At 40.9% G+C, this 17,264-nt stretch overlaps 1 long non-coding RNA gene across 4 annotated transcripts in view; it reads right to left on the bottom strand.

Moving 5' to 3' along the window:
• The window catches only part of LOC142416766 (uncharacterized), a 289,637-nt gene that overhangs the window by 18,480 nt on the left and 253,893 nt on the right, over positions 1-17,264 (bottom strand). For 3 of the 4 annotated variants that reach the window (XR_012777831.1, XR_012777822.1, XR_012777825.1), the window contains 3 exons: positions 6,928-6,977; positions 4,821-4,941; positions 2,266-2,348 (listed from right to left, as the gene is read on the bottom strand). The exons of the other annotated variant lie outside the window; for it this stretch is intronic. This is a non-coding gene — a long non-coding RNA (uncharacterized LOC142416766). The remainder of the gene's footprint in view (positions 1-2,265; positions 2,349-4,820; positions 4,942-6,927; positions 6,978-17,264) is intronic. 4 annotated transcript variants of the gene reach the window in all.

The following is a 17,264-nucleotide window of genomic DNA, read 5'->3' as shown; positions in this document are numbered from 1 at the left end:
ATCTGCAAAACTCATTAGACTCCTTAGTAAGAGCCAACAAGCCCATAACTACACTAGATTGTATTTAAATTTGTCAAGGGAGAGTTTAACTTATCCTAAGATAACAGCAATTCTCTGAGTTATTAAACTGTCTCTCTTTTTCATTTTTTCATTTCTCTTTTACCTTTTTGATCCCTTCTGTTTTACATTTTCAGACTTCTATCAGATATTCTCATAAACAAAATGAATTATTATTTTACTAGTTTTCTAAAATACTTCAAAGTCTGTATTTAATGGAAAAAATAAGTCTGCAACAAAAAAGCAAGCTATTTAAAATAGAGTGTGCCACTACCAATTCCCTCTGCTGTCCTGAACTTCCACTAAAAGAAAGGGGAAGAAAAACTAAATAAAATAGGAGGACATTTTCCTTCCTTTTTTTCCTCCATAATAGAAAATTCAAAGATTAGTATACAAGAGCAGTGGAACACATAGCACTTCTACTGACCTTAACAAAAGCACCTACAGAGAAAACAACTGCTTTCTGCAGACAACTTCTTAGAGGCCAAAGTATTCTGCAGATGAGACCTCTGAAGGGGCTGTCGGCAAACTCCCCTTACTGAAGAACCCCCCCACACAGCTGTACCCACCACCCTCTGTGGAAGGTAATGTTTCCCTTAGCAACCTTTAATGGACCAAAATTCAGCACCAAAAGTAAGCTCTCCAGACCACAAGAGAGTCACCCATAGTAAGGGCATGAGCTCATGTAGAACTGGTGGGTCCACAGATGGGCGTGTGGATGAGAGTCCCAGGTGGGGCTGGTCAGGGCCATTAAGGCCTACTCAGGGCCCTGAGATAGAGTAAATAATAACAAAATAGATAATTTAGCCAGAGTAAGAAATAATAATAATGAAACAAAAGACATTACTGGCTTTGTGTGAATTTCAAGACAAATGTACGAAGAAGATCCTTGGGTAAAATACCGTGCTTTGGGAACTACTAACTGAAGTTCTGAAGACTGTCCTTTAATGTTTTGAATATGTAAAGCTTGGTGGAAAAGAAAAGCGCCCAGAAAAATGCATTCATTTAAAAAAACACAGAGAGCATATCTCCACCTGTTTTGATACACTCTTCTCTAAACTATTCAGCCCGTAGCCGCAGACACATCTTCATGTGGCCTAGGAAATATGCTTACACAAAAGCTTCCAGAAGACCAAAGTCTTTTTCCACCACATCAAGAAGCCATGCAAAAAGTATGCTAAAATAGAAGAGGAACTCCTCGTACTTGCACAGACCTATTTACTGGTTCAGTGCATATTTGTTCGTCTTAGTTTTTAACAAGAAACAGAACACAGGTCACTGGGTATTTTTTCAACTAGGATCCAAATAATATGACTTCATCTATTTTTTCCCACACTGCGACCCTATTACACAAAAGTTTTCATAGAAGAAAATACTCCAGAGTATTTAGAATAGAGCTGGTAACCCACCCCCAAAATAAGAAGAAAAGGTGATGATAAGAACAATCTGACCTCATCCTGGCCTCAATGTTAGTTGATCAAAGCAAGTTAGAGATGAAGAACTAACACATGAGACTTGCCAGTAACTTCAACTCCACCTTCATCAGTGGCGAGTGAGCCAACTTCCAGCAAATACATTACCATATTGGCAGGACCGAAATAACCTTCATATGACTGATAGACTGCCTCTGAAAGGACAGCTGATTTTGATCCCTCAAGTACTTTAGAGGGCTGTGTTCCCCCAGTACCTTGAAGAACATAAAGTTATAAACAAATACATGGTCAGATCACAACATCCCATATGCGAGTCTGCTTTTTTTCAGTACATTCAGGCTATTCAGTAAATAAGCATTTGGGATGTAATAGTTTAGGGGTAGGAAGGGAAAAAAAGGCACCAATAATAACAATCACCAGGGCCATTAATCTCCTCAAAGCTACCTGCCAGATCTTGGCAGTAGAAGCAACAGACTTGTTTTTTTGGAAAGGACACAAATACAGTACTGTGGCTGATTACTTCTCCAGATATATTGGTTTGGCTCTACTTATATAGACCTCACTGGCACACATTGTCCAGAAAGTAAAGTAAATACTTGAGAAACATGAATTCCTCATGTCAGATAATGGGCCTTTAAAACAATCAACATATTTACATAGAGCTTTTATGTTAGACATTGTTGTCATAGTTTATTTTGCCCCCAGAGCAATGGAAAAAAGGTAGAGATAAGTACATGAAATAGCACAGATTAAAACAAAAACAAAACCCACAAACCTTCTGCAAAAATTAATGGGTTGATATAAAACACTTCCAGCCAGTCAACAACCATTGCACCTGGATCTGCTCCTGCAGCATTTCTGATGGTAAGAAGATTAAAGATTATTCTATCCATGGCACCCAGACAGTCTTAAACTAAATGTTCCAGCTCAAAGGAATGTTGAACATGAGAAGGTGAAATAAAAATCCATCAACAACAAATGTCAATGCTTGGCACAGAGCAAAACCACTGCCTGACCCGAGATCAGGGACTGGAGCTCTCAGACATGTGGAGCTATTCAGAATTTAGCAGATACTCCTAGCATCCTTTCTGTGAAGATTCACAAGGATTTCTTTGGAGGACCAGGACTCAGCTGCACTATTTTCCAGTTCAAGAAGGAGAGAATCAAGGACCTGTTTGAATTCTGTAATGAAATGTAAACTACCTAGGAGACTTCCCACAAGACCAGATCAGAAGCCAGAACTATCTTCCTAAAGAACTGATCTTAAAACCCCCCTCTATGTGTATGCTTCATATGCATGTGCACGTGTGTTTGTGTTTTAGAAATGTCGGTTTGTCATTCTAAGTTTTAATGTGATTGCCAGACAGAACCAGGCTATGTTGTAAGGTTAGGATAATAAACAAGGCAATTTCAGGAAAGGGATTTTCCTAGCAGCAGCGCAAGCCACGTTCTTATTTAAAAAATCAGATTACACCAAATATTTCATTTTGAATGAGATCACCCATATCAAAACATTACCATTTTCTAAAACAAAACACTATTTTTCATATTGGGAAAGGTTTATGTTAAGCTCTATCAACCTGGGCTGATGCAGTGCCTTGTACTATGAGGATCTTGTTCTTCCCTCTGGTGACAGAGGCCTTTCTTGGTTTTGAACTGTCAAACACAGGTACTTCTTGAATTGAATATACAGTCCAATCCCAGAGTACAGCTATCCCATATCTGTCGTTTTGTAAAACAAATTAATCTGACTTTAAACCTAGACTCTTCAAAACCCTAAAAGAAAGGAACACCCTAATACATCTTAAATGTAGATATGGAGACTGAAAGGCTGCATGGTTTATCTTCTTCCATCAGGTTTTCTTCTTATTAAAAATTTTCCCACTGTGAAACAAATTATTTCAGCAAATATTAACTACAATATTACTAAAACAACAAAAATTAAACCACAAAGATTAAACTCCAATAAGAGGTGAAATAGAAGCAGGTGCTCTTTGCCAATGCATCTCCACTGGCTGCAGTTTTACTTGCTCTTCCAGAGCTCTTGTGCAGGACCATCGGAGCATTACCCATGGACACGAAGAGCCCGATGTTTCCCCAGCACCCCGCCTTCTCTCTGTGTTTTGCAGAAGTCTCCTTACTTAGGTGTGCTGTGCATATCAAAACAAGGTTTGCAAGGGATACAGCTACAAGAACACCCACTTTGTAGTTCTCAAAGTTGGCCGAGTCGGCTACCTGTTCAACACAGTCAAGACATGTTCAGAAGCAGAGCTGTAGTCATGTAAACAGCTTTACTGATGAAAATGGAAGTAAGTATAAACTTCCAGCACTTTGAGGCTAGCCATCAATTTAGTGGACGATTTGAAGATCTGAATTTTAACTCCAGATATTTCCAGAAACAGTTAGAAGAAGAGCTAGATAACCTGAATGCTGTGGTGGATTTAGTCCAAAGAGCCTATGCTTCCTCTGTAATTTTGAAAATCTGCTCCTGCTCTTGAAGGATAAGAGGAAGACTTTTTCTTTACTGTCAAAAAAAATGTACTACTTCAGAAGGACTCAATAACGCAACTCCACACCGATAATATCCTGAAGAAGTAAAATCTTTGCCTCTGACTGCAGCAGAGATAAGATTTCCCCCATAATTTTGTTCTGTTTGTTGGATTTTAGTTCACTTGAAAATAAAAGATGTACAGTTACTTGGGATCTGCATGATACGTATTTACCTAATTCATTTGCTACGCAGATTTCCAGTTCAGGAGACTTGCTGAGATTTTTGGCCCTGACAGGTGTCCCTGAAAGTAAAAGTCCAAATCTTGCCAAAAATCATGGTTTCATAGGCCCAGAAAATACTGAGGCTGAATGTCATCATCCCAGACTCCCTTTCAAGGTCTCCCAGAGGAACAGGGAGCTGGCATGGGGGCGAGAGGGAAAGCCTCCAAAGCATCTTTCCAACTGTAGGTGGGAGGACGGGTCCCCTGGACATGCCGCTTCCCTCTTACATGGCCACATGTGAGGCACATAAGGCTCTCTTCACTCCTCACTTTGGTGCCTGCACAGGCGTGGGAAGGGCCCAAACCAGTCTCTCTTTCAGGACAGGAGAGTGTGCCCACATGCTCTCTCTGTCCAGAGGCACAGAAAAATCCAAAGGAGTTTGCAGGAGGAGTAAGAAACTCCTTACCAGTCTCATCAAAATAGATTTGTGTATCCTTTCACGGAGACTCTCTTAATTATGTCTCGTTACTTCGGTTATTCGGTTATTCCATAACTTTATTTAACCAACTTTCGTCATTAAATTTGCATACCAGGAGGAAGTGAAATTCAAGAACTTACCAGGTCCACATTCAGAACTGAAGTACAGATTGTTTCTCACCACAGTGAGGGACACACAGCCTTTTCTGTGTCAGCCAAATCAACGCTCAGACATCCAAAATAGAAGTCCGAGAATTCCTTTCTATCAGTTAGCAATCCAACAGAGAGTTAACATGGGTTGGTTATAATCATACATTTATGTGTATAGTTTATATATATATATATATAAAACTACATTACACTATATATATATATGCTACATGCATCTCTTAAAGCAAAGTCAAACCTGTCATCAGCTGAATGCTTAACACAGATACATTACTTTTAAACACTCTTGCCTAGAAGAGAATCTGCACTAGGGAGTACTGGTATACAAGCCCAGTGTATTTTGTATTTCTGTAGATTACCTCATCTCCCTCCATTTCCTCTGAAATCTTGGTAGAAGAGGAAATTAAGGGAGACAAACTGAACTGTGATGCTTAGGGAGTCCCTTGCTTCTGCCTGTCACAGTTTTAAGCCTGCCCGGGGCCTCAGGGGAGTCTGGCTGCTCTTACTCCTCCTCTGCCAACCAGACAGTAACGGCCCACTGCTTTTATTCATTACCCTGAATGTAATGCACTAAATTTAACAAGTAACACACTCAGCGGGAATTTATTGGCCTTTTGCAGCATGATTGCAAGGTAGGATATGGATATGGATTCCAATTACTGCTGACACCCAGATAAGAGGAACAAAGCCTATATATGATTGTTATTAATCAAAGGTGATATCTGGTATTACAAAGAAAAGAAAAACAAACCAAGAATAATTGAAAAATACTTAACTAAGTATTTTTTTCTATCAAAATGTCAGTTGTTCCAAATAAAATTATGCTGGTATTTTCTAGCTAGGAATAATAAAAAGGATAGCATATTATACAAAAATGGCCAGAAAGAAAATGTAAATAACAACAGTTATTGGTTATAAAGCGACATGCAGAAAATTCACATCCCAGGAGACGTAATATACTGCGAAAAGCCTAAAATAAAAATATGCATACGTTCACAGCTATAGAAGTATTAATGATCACTAAAGAAAATAAAAATTCTATGTAATACATTAGAGAGAGCTGAGATTTGTATTCATCTGACAGTATTAAAAGATAGGATAGGAAGAAATTAATTTTTCTTGTTCACATCTGGAGTTTAAATAGGTACAATATGAATGGGCAAAGGAGAAGCCAAAGACCACTGCATCAAAATTCCAGAAACCAGCAGATGTGAAACACATGTCTATCTCTCCCAAACCTCTCCCAGGTGAGCACAGAAACTAACCACTTAGCTATACGTGATTGCATTCATTTCATAACACTGCAATCCACAGCATATTAAATACTACGGTCATTCAGAGAAGTAAGAGGCAAAGAATTCAGATTCGTAGTGTTTAGGATTGCCATTCAGCTTGGACCTAGAAGATGAAAGTCCTTTCCAAGCTATCTAAACCATTAAGGTCAGCAGAGTGGGCCCAGAGAGCTTGTGAAGTTTCTCATTACTATCCATTCCTGATATTCAGGCTGAGCACATCAGATGAAGAATATTTTCTGGTAACAACTACATTCCCTTTCTGAACCATAAGCAAGATGGATTACTTTTCAAAACCAGTGAGTTAAAAAAGATGAACATTTCTGAAAAGACACAACAGCACAATTTGCTTGAAATTTAGTGAGTCTGCTATTCACGGTCTACCTCATATGCCTACAGATATGACTTATATATTAGTTCAAGAATTACTCAGAAAAGGGGAAAATGATGTTGCAAATACCACACCGGCCCTTCCTGCCCCAACCCTATAACTCTTTCCGACTTCTTGAGAACCTATTCCCTGTATGCTATTTATTTCCCACTCCCTTCAGTATTGGTAGAAGGCAATGTATTTGCCCACTGGGAGCAGAACTAACACCAGCAGTTGTCTCAAACAAACCACCATGAACTTTTAAGTGAGACTACCAGAAAGGAATCTGATGCGATAACTTGGAGACCAAACTTAAAGGAACTTTGACAATTTTCCTTTTCCTTAATTAAAGCCTTTATTCTACAAGACATTATTATCATGCTATCTGCATAAGACACATCATACGTATAAAACTTACTGCACATATAACTTGTGTTAGCTTGTCTTTTCTGGGATGCTCGCTCTCACCTGCGAAAAGCAAGAGACCAGTTTGTTGATGCTGAGGATTATATTTTTCATCTCCCTTGTGTGGAGAAATGCCATAAGCAGATCAGTGATCATGTCTCACATATACAAGACAGATAAAACACAAGTTATAAAGATTTACACATCTCACCAGGCAAGGAGGGGACACAAATCTTAATTTTAATGAAGGCAATTACTTAGGGAAACACAAAAGCCATCATGTTTTCTCACCTTATTTTTGCCATTTTAGCTGGTATATGAAAGTGTTTTGAGACTGGATACAGCAGGAGAGAGAAGAGGATAAATAGAGAGGAATAACATATTTTTAGGAAAAATTACTTTTTTAAACAGACCTATATACATCATATATCGTATATTACCTATAACATGGTATTTGCTATGTGTATATGAATGATGGATGGTATGAGAGCATAAAAATAATTTTTGCTGCATTTGATGCTGTAAGATATTACTGATAAATACTTGATTACATATATACATGATTTCAAACTGAGAAACAGTTGGGTCAGTGATGCAACCTTGGGTATCAAAGAGATCTTTTATTTTTATTAATACCTCTAGCATTCTCTTGCAATATATGAAGTTTGTCACTGAGACAGAAATGGAAGCAGCTAAAATTTTGATTCATCAGAGCATGCAGATAGGTATATAACTTTAAGCTTGAGAGTAGTGCTCACCAGAGCTTTGTAAATAAGGACTTTATTAAGTGATGACTTAGTAAAATACACTATTTTCCAAACATTGGCTTTAGAGAGTTTTTGGACCCCATAAGAGGGGTTACTTCTCTAGTCCTCTAGCTAAAATGCATGCTGGCATTTACAGTCCTTGCTCACAGTAAAATAAATGCACAGAAGCAATGTTTCTGTGATTGTGTACACATTGTTTTGTAGAGAACATGAAACAAATGCCGTTTCCTCATATTGCAACTAGATGATTATATGGGAAAAAAACCCCAAGGGTGGCTATTGTAGCTTGTCAGTATTGCAACAAATGTTAAAACTGCAGCCTTTTGTTCTCAAATGTAAATGGCAAAAAAACAACATCTTCTGAATAAGATTACAATTTAAAATGGTAATGATACTTTTGTCTCAAGAGAATTTGTATTCTGTCTGCAAATCAATCAAGATATGGTGAAACGATTTCGAGAGAAATCACAGCTGAATGCATAAAATGCTGGGAACAAAGAATGGTACCTGCATACAGGAGACAGCTGGCAATACCCATCAATGGACAGAGAAATGCACTTCTCCTTAGTCTTGTAAATACAAAACCTTGTCAATTCTGGTAGTTTCTGCTATATATGACACAATTTTTGTTTACAGCACACTGCCAAGAAAGATACCGTGCCCTCCATATTTTTGCTAGCACATACCATGGATGTATATTAGATCCAGACTCTCATGATTGGAATAAAAATCACTGAAATGTGGATCAGGTCGATAACTTTAATGCAAATTATTATCCTCTCTTTTTTTTTTTTTTCTGAATTTCTCACAACGCTTTTAACACACTAATCCTTAAAAATCATTTAAGCAATAAGAGTAGGAGAAGGCATCGCATTGGAAGGGAATAATTTCATGCCTCAGATGTGTTGTGAAGCATGAGGACGAAGAATGAGTGACTTCAGTCACCTGAGAAGTGCAATGATTCCCAGAAACGCACTGCCTAAAGTATCTTATTGCTATTACTGCATGGAAATTATTTTAGAAAAGGTCACACCCATGGAGCTAGTAAGAATGATTAGATATGAGTGATTAAGGTGGCAACCATACAGCCTATAATTCACTGTTTAATAAATAACTGAGTTCTCCCACTGCGCTTTTAAAAATATAGCGTACATTTTAAAGATTAAAAAGAACCTCCTTGCTCAGGTGAAGTGCCATCCTGGCCAAATGCAACTGTCTACAGCAGCTGAGAAAACTCATCGTTCGAGCTGCTCTACCTACCCCAGACAACTTCCACCGTGACATTTGTCCAAACCCAAAACAAGCATTCAGGAGATGCAAAGGTGTTTGTGCTGACTAGCGAGGCGACCGCCAAGGTGAGCGCCGCTCTGCCTTACCACCTCCGGAGTGCTGATGCTGGCCTGAACTCAGCGTGCAAGGTACCGCCACTGGGAAGCACCCACTTCCCCCTCCTCTGAGTGAGGCCCCTGCGCAAGGTCCACCCCTGAGAGCAACCATGGTCTTCCTGGGCTTGAGAGCGCCGAGGAAGTAAAGCTACGTGCCCCACCAGCATACAGGCTGGAGACAGTAGTGCTCTCTGGGTCAAAGATCAGCTTAGGTTGGGAGCAAATGCTTCAGATTTTAGTATGAGTTTTGCTGGAGCTTTGATGACCATTTTGTTTCTTTTACAATGAAAAATCACTTCCATTCTGCAAAGCTGAAACAAAATGATGTCTTATTTATGCAGATTTTGTATTTAATAACAAAGAGGTTTCGGAAAACCTGCAAAAATGAAACTTTAAAAAAACCCATCCTTCATTGCATGGATAACAGGCTGCAGTTTGGTTTGCTGATGCATCATGTCATGGATTCTACTATGGCATATTATCGACTATTGAATGGAAAGAACACTTTGATTTTGGAAAAAAGAATAATTTTTCTTTTGAAAAATTTGAACCATAGCTACTTTTTTAAGTTATACCATGACTCTAAAGTTTCATCTCGAAAGATCACACTCCTACTCTCATTCTTGGTATATGTTGTAATTTAACCCTACTAGATACTGTAACAATATTTTCTTCCTTATTCATGTCAATTTATGAATTACATCATGCTTGAACATTAGTTTCAGGAGAGTTTTCTTTAATTCTACAATACTATTTTTTTCCATTTGCCTGATAATCTAAGAAAAAAAAAAAGCTAGTTTAAAATTTAAAGAACCAAAGGAAAAAAAAGTAGTTTCTGATTTCAAACCAGCATATTTTGTACTACTGCTAGTCTGGTATGGATCTGAGGAACTGATCCAAGTATCTGAAGCACTTTCGACTTTGCTGTCACAATGAAATATTTAAATTAAAGGACTTATTTTTGCTCCCCTTGAAGTACTATTCAGAGTACCTCGTAAGGACAAAAAGTGATAAGAAATCAAAAGGATGAGGCATACTTGAGGAAGTATTCTCACAGCCCACTCAAGGTACATAACTCAGACATGATTCCATGTAACTAAGTTTAGCAGCCACCATCCACCACAGAGGCAATATGTAGAGGCAGGTTCTGTCAGAGAGTAGTAAAGAACATTTAATTAGGATGTTTAAATTTAGAAGGTGCAAAGACTGCCACCATTTCCAGCCACATTGTACTGAAATCTTTTATCAGTAAAAACAAACATTTGCAGAAATGTCACAAAATAGAATTTGGGGTGGGTTTTTTTTTTTCCCCCTCTTTTCATTTATTTTTTCTCTTGTAGACATGCTGTAGAGGGCGGGAGGGGAAGTTTTAAGCAGCAAAGAAAGTCTCACATTCAAGATAAATTGCCAGAATGCAAGAAATGCTGTAATTTACTCCTTCTAACTTGAACTTCTTCTGTTGTTCGATTTTTAGCAATTGTTCTGGGAATAAACAGAAGCAAGCATGTTGGTCTCAGCACCCGAGAGTAGGCGAGATCCTGCAAGTCTTTGTCTTTCACATTAGAGAGCATCAGCTATGGACGGACTTTGGGGACTCAGAAGGACTGGACAGCTTTGCATCCTCTGGAAGAGACTAATTTGCTGCCAGTTGTGGTAAACAGTATATATTGTGGTGGGTAGCGGGCTTAATTACCTACAATAAGGGTTCTTGGTTTAAGAACTCAAGCTGCTCAAGCCGGAAATCATGAAATGGCAACAATGCAATCTTCCTGGGTTTGTTGGGGTTTTTTTTTCCTCCTTTCCACCCCCACCCCCCCACCCCCCCCGGTGAGCTGGTTTGCATGCCCTCATTTGCAAACGTTGTTGGGACAATGTCAGGTTGCTCTAGGCCAAATATTCAGATTTCTTATCTATATTTTATAAAACTTAATCCCACTGGCAATATTTGCTTGATTTCTCCAATGGTTTCAATGAAAACAGTGTTTCATTTGGCTTTAAACTGTCATCACAGATGAAACATTATAGGACTATGCCAGGATATGAGGGCCAGACACCGAAACCAACTCTAAACAAAAACTGAAAATACTTAGTCTGTTTATTGGTTATAAAATCTGCAAAAAAAGGAAAACAGCCCTAAAAAAAATCATTAAAATTGCTTACACAAAGAAATAAATTTTCAGTGATTATATTTATAATGGAAAATGTACCCTTACAATGGCCTGGTGGTAAGTTTACTTCTTTTTTTTTTTAAAGCCATATACCACTGATATGTTGTAACATGCTGCTGATGTGGTATCAACCAGCTCCCCAGCTCAGAGCTGCGGGGTCCCAGCCGTGGCAATGTTCATTAACACCCAGCAGTTGGATAATTTATCAGCCAACTCGCACGCGGAGTTTCACATCTCTCTTCTGTAATTCAAGGGGGGCCTTCCCCTCCGGCCCACTCCCACTCCCAGTTTAACCCTTCAGCAAAACTTTTACGCTATCGTTGCGAGGAGCTCTAATCCACACTAAATATGCTAATCAAGAAATACCTCGAGGGCCTTTTTGGATCATTTCGGTCATACATATATGCTAAATCTGCAGATTTCGGTGTTATCTTCAGTGAGAAGTCACTGTCTCTGGTCTATGAAATGCCATTTGCTTTGTCCTGTATAATAGGCAGGTTTTAAACATACTATTTTTTATCAACAAACGCAGGCTGGGAGATTAGCTCAGAAGGACACGTTCCGTACAAGAAAGACGGATGCCCCATCTGAACACTTTGACCTTCCAATCAAGAGACATCGGCACAAATAATTTGGCGGGGAGGGGGAAGGGAAGCTGAGGAAAAGTGTCCACCCTGCCAGCATCTCCATCCACACGTCCATAGCACGCACAGAGAATACCCCAGATGCGAGAGCCCTGTGACGGATAACGGGGGAAGTCCATCAGTTTTTGCAGCTAACCTCTTTTTTTTATGGTGAGATTCCCCAGAAAGAAGAGTGTCAATAGGAAACGCAGATGGGGCGAGTCCCAGCAGCACTATGGCGTGCGCTGCCAGATTGTCAGCGAGAAGCTGTAGCCCCAGAGAAACAGATCCGTGACTGCTACACCAAAGGTCTTGCGCTTCTCTGGAAAACCCTCTGGGATCTGCTGGCTTTGGGAGAGACACCTCCCTTGTCCTTTTCAGGGTAGGAAAAACCTGCCTCATCCCACGGGCAAACTAAGGCAATATCTGCTCGTGAAATCTCATGGAATTCCCTTCGACCGATACCTCTTATTGCAGGTTTTTCCATAGACAGAAGAGGGGTTTATGCCCTGGCTTGAAACTGCTAAAACTGTAAGACCACGTTACGGCGCATACAAATGCTGGAAAAAAGCATGTCTGAGAACCGTGCTGAAGAAAATGGTGGCCCTTCCTCCCTCTCAGGCCGCCTTACGCGAGCTCGAGGGTGGTCCGGCTGGCGAGGTGCTGCGCTGCCCGCACCCGCCCCCGGGCCTGGGTGCTGGGGGCTGATGGGCTCCAGGGGCAGGTGCCCAGCACCCCCGGGCTGGAACCCCCCTTCTCCCAGAGGAGAAAAGGAAAATCGGGGAGCGACACGGGGAAACGACACGGCGGTTCCTCGCAGCTTCACTCCCTCACCGCGGGTACCAGCCAAAGATGGGGCCCGGTGCTCTAAAACAGACCTCTCGTAAATATTTCATATTCCTGAGTCAAGCAAAAAATGCCTGCACCACCCTTTGCCTTTCTATTATTTAAAGGGTCACTAATCAAGCAGTGAACTTACCTTTCCAACAAATCTACATACCAGACAATCAATATTCATCTGGTGCTAGCGATACTCTTTCTCCCGCCCGCCCAGCGTGTGAATGCAAGCCGGGCTGTCTCCCTCCTCGCTGGGGATTAGCACAGCCTGGGCAATGAGCCCCGAGGACTCACGCGGGTGTGCTGTGTCCAACACCCCCGAGAAAGTGTTTGCAATCGCTGCCAATGGCGAGACTAGGAAGGGTTAAAGTTTTGTCTGTGACACTGAAATTGAGGCCAGCTGTAGGTCATATTCACGTCCCAGTCACAGGAAAATGAACCTGTGAGACAGAACCTAATTATCTGCTAAACCAAAAGCCAGTCTCAGTTCAATAACTTACGACAGAGCTGGCAGCCAGATATAGCATTGCCATGGTAACGCCGAAAAAAAATCCACTGCAGTAGAGAACAAGAAGGAAAAGAAGGAGACTGTAACCCTAAATATGCTGCAGCCATTTGATCTTGGACAAGTGGATATGTCTAAAGAGCCAGATTGCTACAACTGTCTATCCACTTTAATATCCTCTATAATTACTGAAATGAAAAATGCAATTACAGTGTGCTCTGAGCTAAAAACCAGGAGTAACTGGCTAACTGGGAATTAATTTTAGAGGGAACAATATCGGCTTCTTTCCCCTCTCAACACACACGGACTGAGAAGTATGTGGGGGCTGGAGAGCAGAGGCGCCTGCTTCCTGCTAGTCCAAAATCACTGCATGCCAATCAAACCCTTGGTTTTCCCTGTCACCTTCCCCTCTTCCCTCTTCTTCCATCCACAGGCCATTACACACAAGGGAAAAGTTTAGTAGAGCAAAGCACTAAACATCTCACTTTGGAGACCATAATGTCTGAACTGCGTGAAGTTATGGGTGACATGAGTCTAAAGGTCTCAGCAAAACGTCCCGAGCGTGGTCCCTTACACAAGACACGCAACAGATCGCAGGGCACCACAATGGACCCATGCTCCTGGGATCACAGGACGAGGATCCCGTCCTCCCAGCGTGCTCCTATTGGGAGCTAACACGGCACTCCCAAGGACCACCAGCGCTGGTTGTGGAGCTTTTCCCAGCTGAACAAAGGACACCGTCCTCGGATGGCTCGCTGAGCTGGACAGGCACACGTGCACACACCAGCAGCTCGGCTGTGGATCACCACCACCCTGCTCTGCTAGGCTCATCAGCACAGCCACGAAAAAGTTCACGAAAAATCAGACACAAGCACGTGCCAGACACAAGCACCTACCAAACGCAAAAACAAACGTGTGTTTTGAAATACATATTCAAAAAGTCATATATGCATATATATATGTATGTGCACATATTGCTTACTGTGAGGACCACAAAACCGATGTCTGATCATTTTGGTCAGAGATGTAGATTTGATGTCAAAAAGATCAGCAGTGATTTCATGAAAGAACATGTATCTGTTTATGTGTGTGCACATTAAAGACAGAGCTTTTAAATGAAACATCATGGTTAGAAAAATACAATTAAACCAAATAAAGCACTTATTTTGGCCAGCATGTCTGTATAGGTGTTTCCAGCTTGCTGCCAGAGCTATCCGTGCTATCCAGAGCAGCTTGCTGAACAGCGAGACTTCACCCCCAGATGCTAGAAACTGCATGGTTTCAGACTCTCACATAGGCATGCTATTCAAACTCAAAATGTTCTTGCCATTAGTAATTTTATGAGAGACTTCTAAAAAAATAATAGTATTCCAGGGGGTGAGGATAGCAAAATCATTTCCAACTTGAGCGTGTGATTAGAAAATATTATTGTCCTCATATTTTTACCCTGCATAGGCTTTTTTTCTTCTGACTGGGTAAGTCAAGTCCAGATTTTGCAGTTCTTTTTCAGAAAAAGCTCTCATTCTAGTAATAATGCTGTCTGAATAAGAAATACTTATTTAGGTATGGTGCCTTCTGAAGTGGGTTATGTATCAATCGCTACTGCACAGTGCTGTATAAGTAATGAAAAAAAGAAAAATTCATTTAGCAATATGTTATTGGTATTCTAGCTTTTTTTTTAAAAAAAAGGTGTAAAAAAGCCCCAAACAAACCAACGCAAACCCCACAAAACTCCTCAGGCAACATATTGTGTAGATCTCCATATCTCCATATTGTTTGAGACTAGCACCCTGACCTTGTAAATACTTACCATTAGTATCTAGTCCAGTGAGTAGTTCGATTGAGGTGGTAGAAGTGTCTGGTATCTACAGAGAACTTGAGCATGACCCCTCTATACACGCACAGGTTTTGTTAGGAGTAATGTAGATCAAAGGGGGACCACGGTATTATTTTCAATGAGCCAGCCTGACACTTGGCATAAGTGAGGTCTGCTAAAGTCAGTGGGCCTGAACCTGATTATGTTGGTCATGAATTTGGCCTCATTTTCATCACGGAAAATATAAATGACATTGTGCTTTTCTTCTGTTGAGCTCTGTATTTCTGAAATGTTAGCAACTTGCTTTTCAACCAGTCCGAGAATGTGCTGAGTCTCTTCAAATTGTGTAAAGAATTTTTAGGAAAATGTCTTCTGTAACTGCTGGAGATGGGCTTTAATGCACTGGTTTTCAGCTTTCAAGGATCTAATTCAGTAAACTGATAACTCATTTTTGAGAGAAATTTTCTAACAATGCCTCTGAATCTTTACTACAAAGAACGCTCTCACGGGAAATTCAGAGGCGTGCAAATAATGCAAAAGAAGAGAAAAACTATTGGGAAAAGGTAGCATTAGTTCAGCGCAGGGAACAGAAATTCTGCTTCCGTTTAAAAAAGCAAAACAAAAAATACCCTGGTCTTCACACGCGGGATAAGGAACAAAATCTTGACTTTGCTACTCAGAAGTATTTGTTTCCCATCTGAGCCTGCAGACACTCTGAGACAAGATTTCCCCAGACGCTGGGCTGCCCTTTCCCTCTCAGTTCCACGGCTCTGCTGAGGAAAGACAGGCTCAGACAGGGGCTGAAGCAAAGCCGAGTCCCCGTGTGGGTTTGCGGTACCGCTGCGCAACGGAGCTGCCTCTGGTCGCTGTGCTTCTGATACGGCCGCTGTTACGACTGGAGCTTTTTCAGGAAAGGAAGCAACCACCCTCACCTGTGATGTTAGCGGCACATTTATCACTAACAAATCCGTAGACTGTATGCTTTAAACCGCTCGTTGCGGTTATGAAAAGGGTAAACTAGAGTACTGACATAGGATATGTTTACACAGCTGAAATCCAAACGTGTGCCTCAGTCGATCTTCTGTTTGTAGAAAACAGTAGGAAAAGGCCAATTGATGAAAAATGAGAGCACCATTTTGTCATGGCAGAAACTTTGGAGACAGCTATTGATTAAAGAGGCTACCTTTTAACATCAACATTAAAAAAATAAAGGAGAAATTTAAAAAAGAGGAATCATGATCCAACCATTGTAGCAGTAACAGTGGTTAAAAGCCAGCTTGTGTCTGTGTATGAAACTCCGGCTTACAGACACCTGAGCTACACACAAGTATCCACTGACATACTTCACTACACTGTGCTTTTATCCAACTTCCCCCTGAAAACATAAACTCCAGAAATGAAATTGGTTGTGATAGTCACACTGGAATATTTTAAGGGAGACACCTTTCTGAACAAAATATGTAGTTTGTGAAGCTCATGAGATTGCAACAGAATGGGACAGGTAACACAGGACTCAGCTTCCTGTTGCCCTTTGTGATGCCTTGGAGTATCTGAGACATCTATATGAGGCTGGCAGATATGTCACACAGTCCCTATGGACTTGCAATCTTCTGGAGTGCCACTGGTAGGATGCCCTAAGGCAAATGGCATGAGACATCTACAGCTTCTCTACATTTTCTAAACATTTCTAATGACTGAAGGCTCTTCTGAAGTCCCAAGTACTAAATTTAGCAGTCGCTATCACTAGGACAAGTAAGTTTTACTGGTTGTAACACATGCCTGTACAAAAGCTACGGGTGAGCCCCAGAGGAGGTGTCCTGCAGACAGAGGCAGAGCCGGTCGAGCCCCTGCGCTCCAAGGATGCTCGGAGGGCTGAGCAGACCGGTGCCCCGTGCTTCTCCAGAGGCTTTAGTAGCCTGGGCTTGGTGCTGCACTAGCCACTCCATAGCGTAGCCAGGTTAGAAATACACGCTGGGCACAATGGCTACCTAGACCAAAAGTTTATTTGTTTTCTGAGCTGACTATAAATCAGACGGCTTGCTTTTCCACTGTATTGTGTAGTTATATATCCCAGAATCAAATAGGGGAAAAGTGCTGCCACACTTATTTTACACAGTTTAGATGACTAGGCAAAGGGAGTTGTCGCCGACTTTGTCCTAGTCATACTGGGTGAACTGGATTTTCTTACATAGATTGGTCACCACTGTGCTGAACAACTAACATTACATTCAAAGGTTCTTACTCTGCAG

Source organism: Mycteria americana, chromosome 1 (genome assembly GCF_035582795.1).
Source record: "Mycteria americana isolate JAX WOST 10 ecotype Jacksonville Zoo and Gardens chromosome 1, USCA_MyAme_1.0, whole genome shotgun sequence".
NCBI classification, from domain to species: domain Eukaryota; kingdom Metazoa; phylum Chordata; class Aves; order Ciconiiformes; family Ciconiidae; genus Mycteria; species Mycteria americana.
The sequence above is the reverse complement of the archived record's forward strand: the minus strand, read 5'-3'. Positions and strand labels throughout refer to the sequence as shown.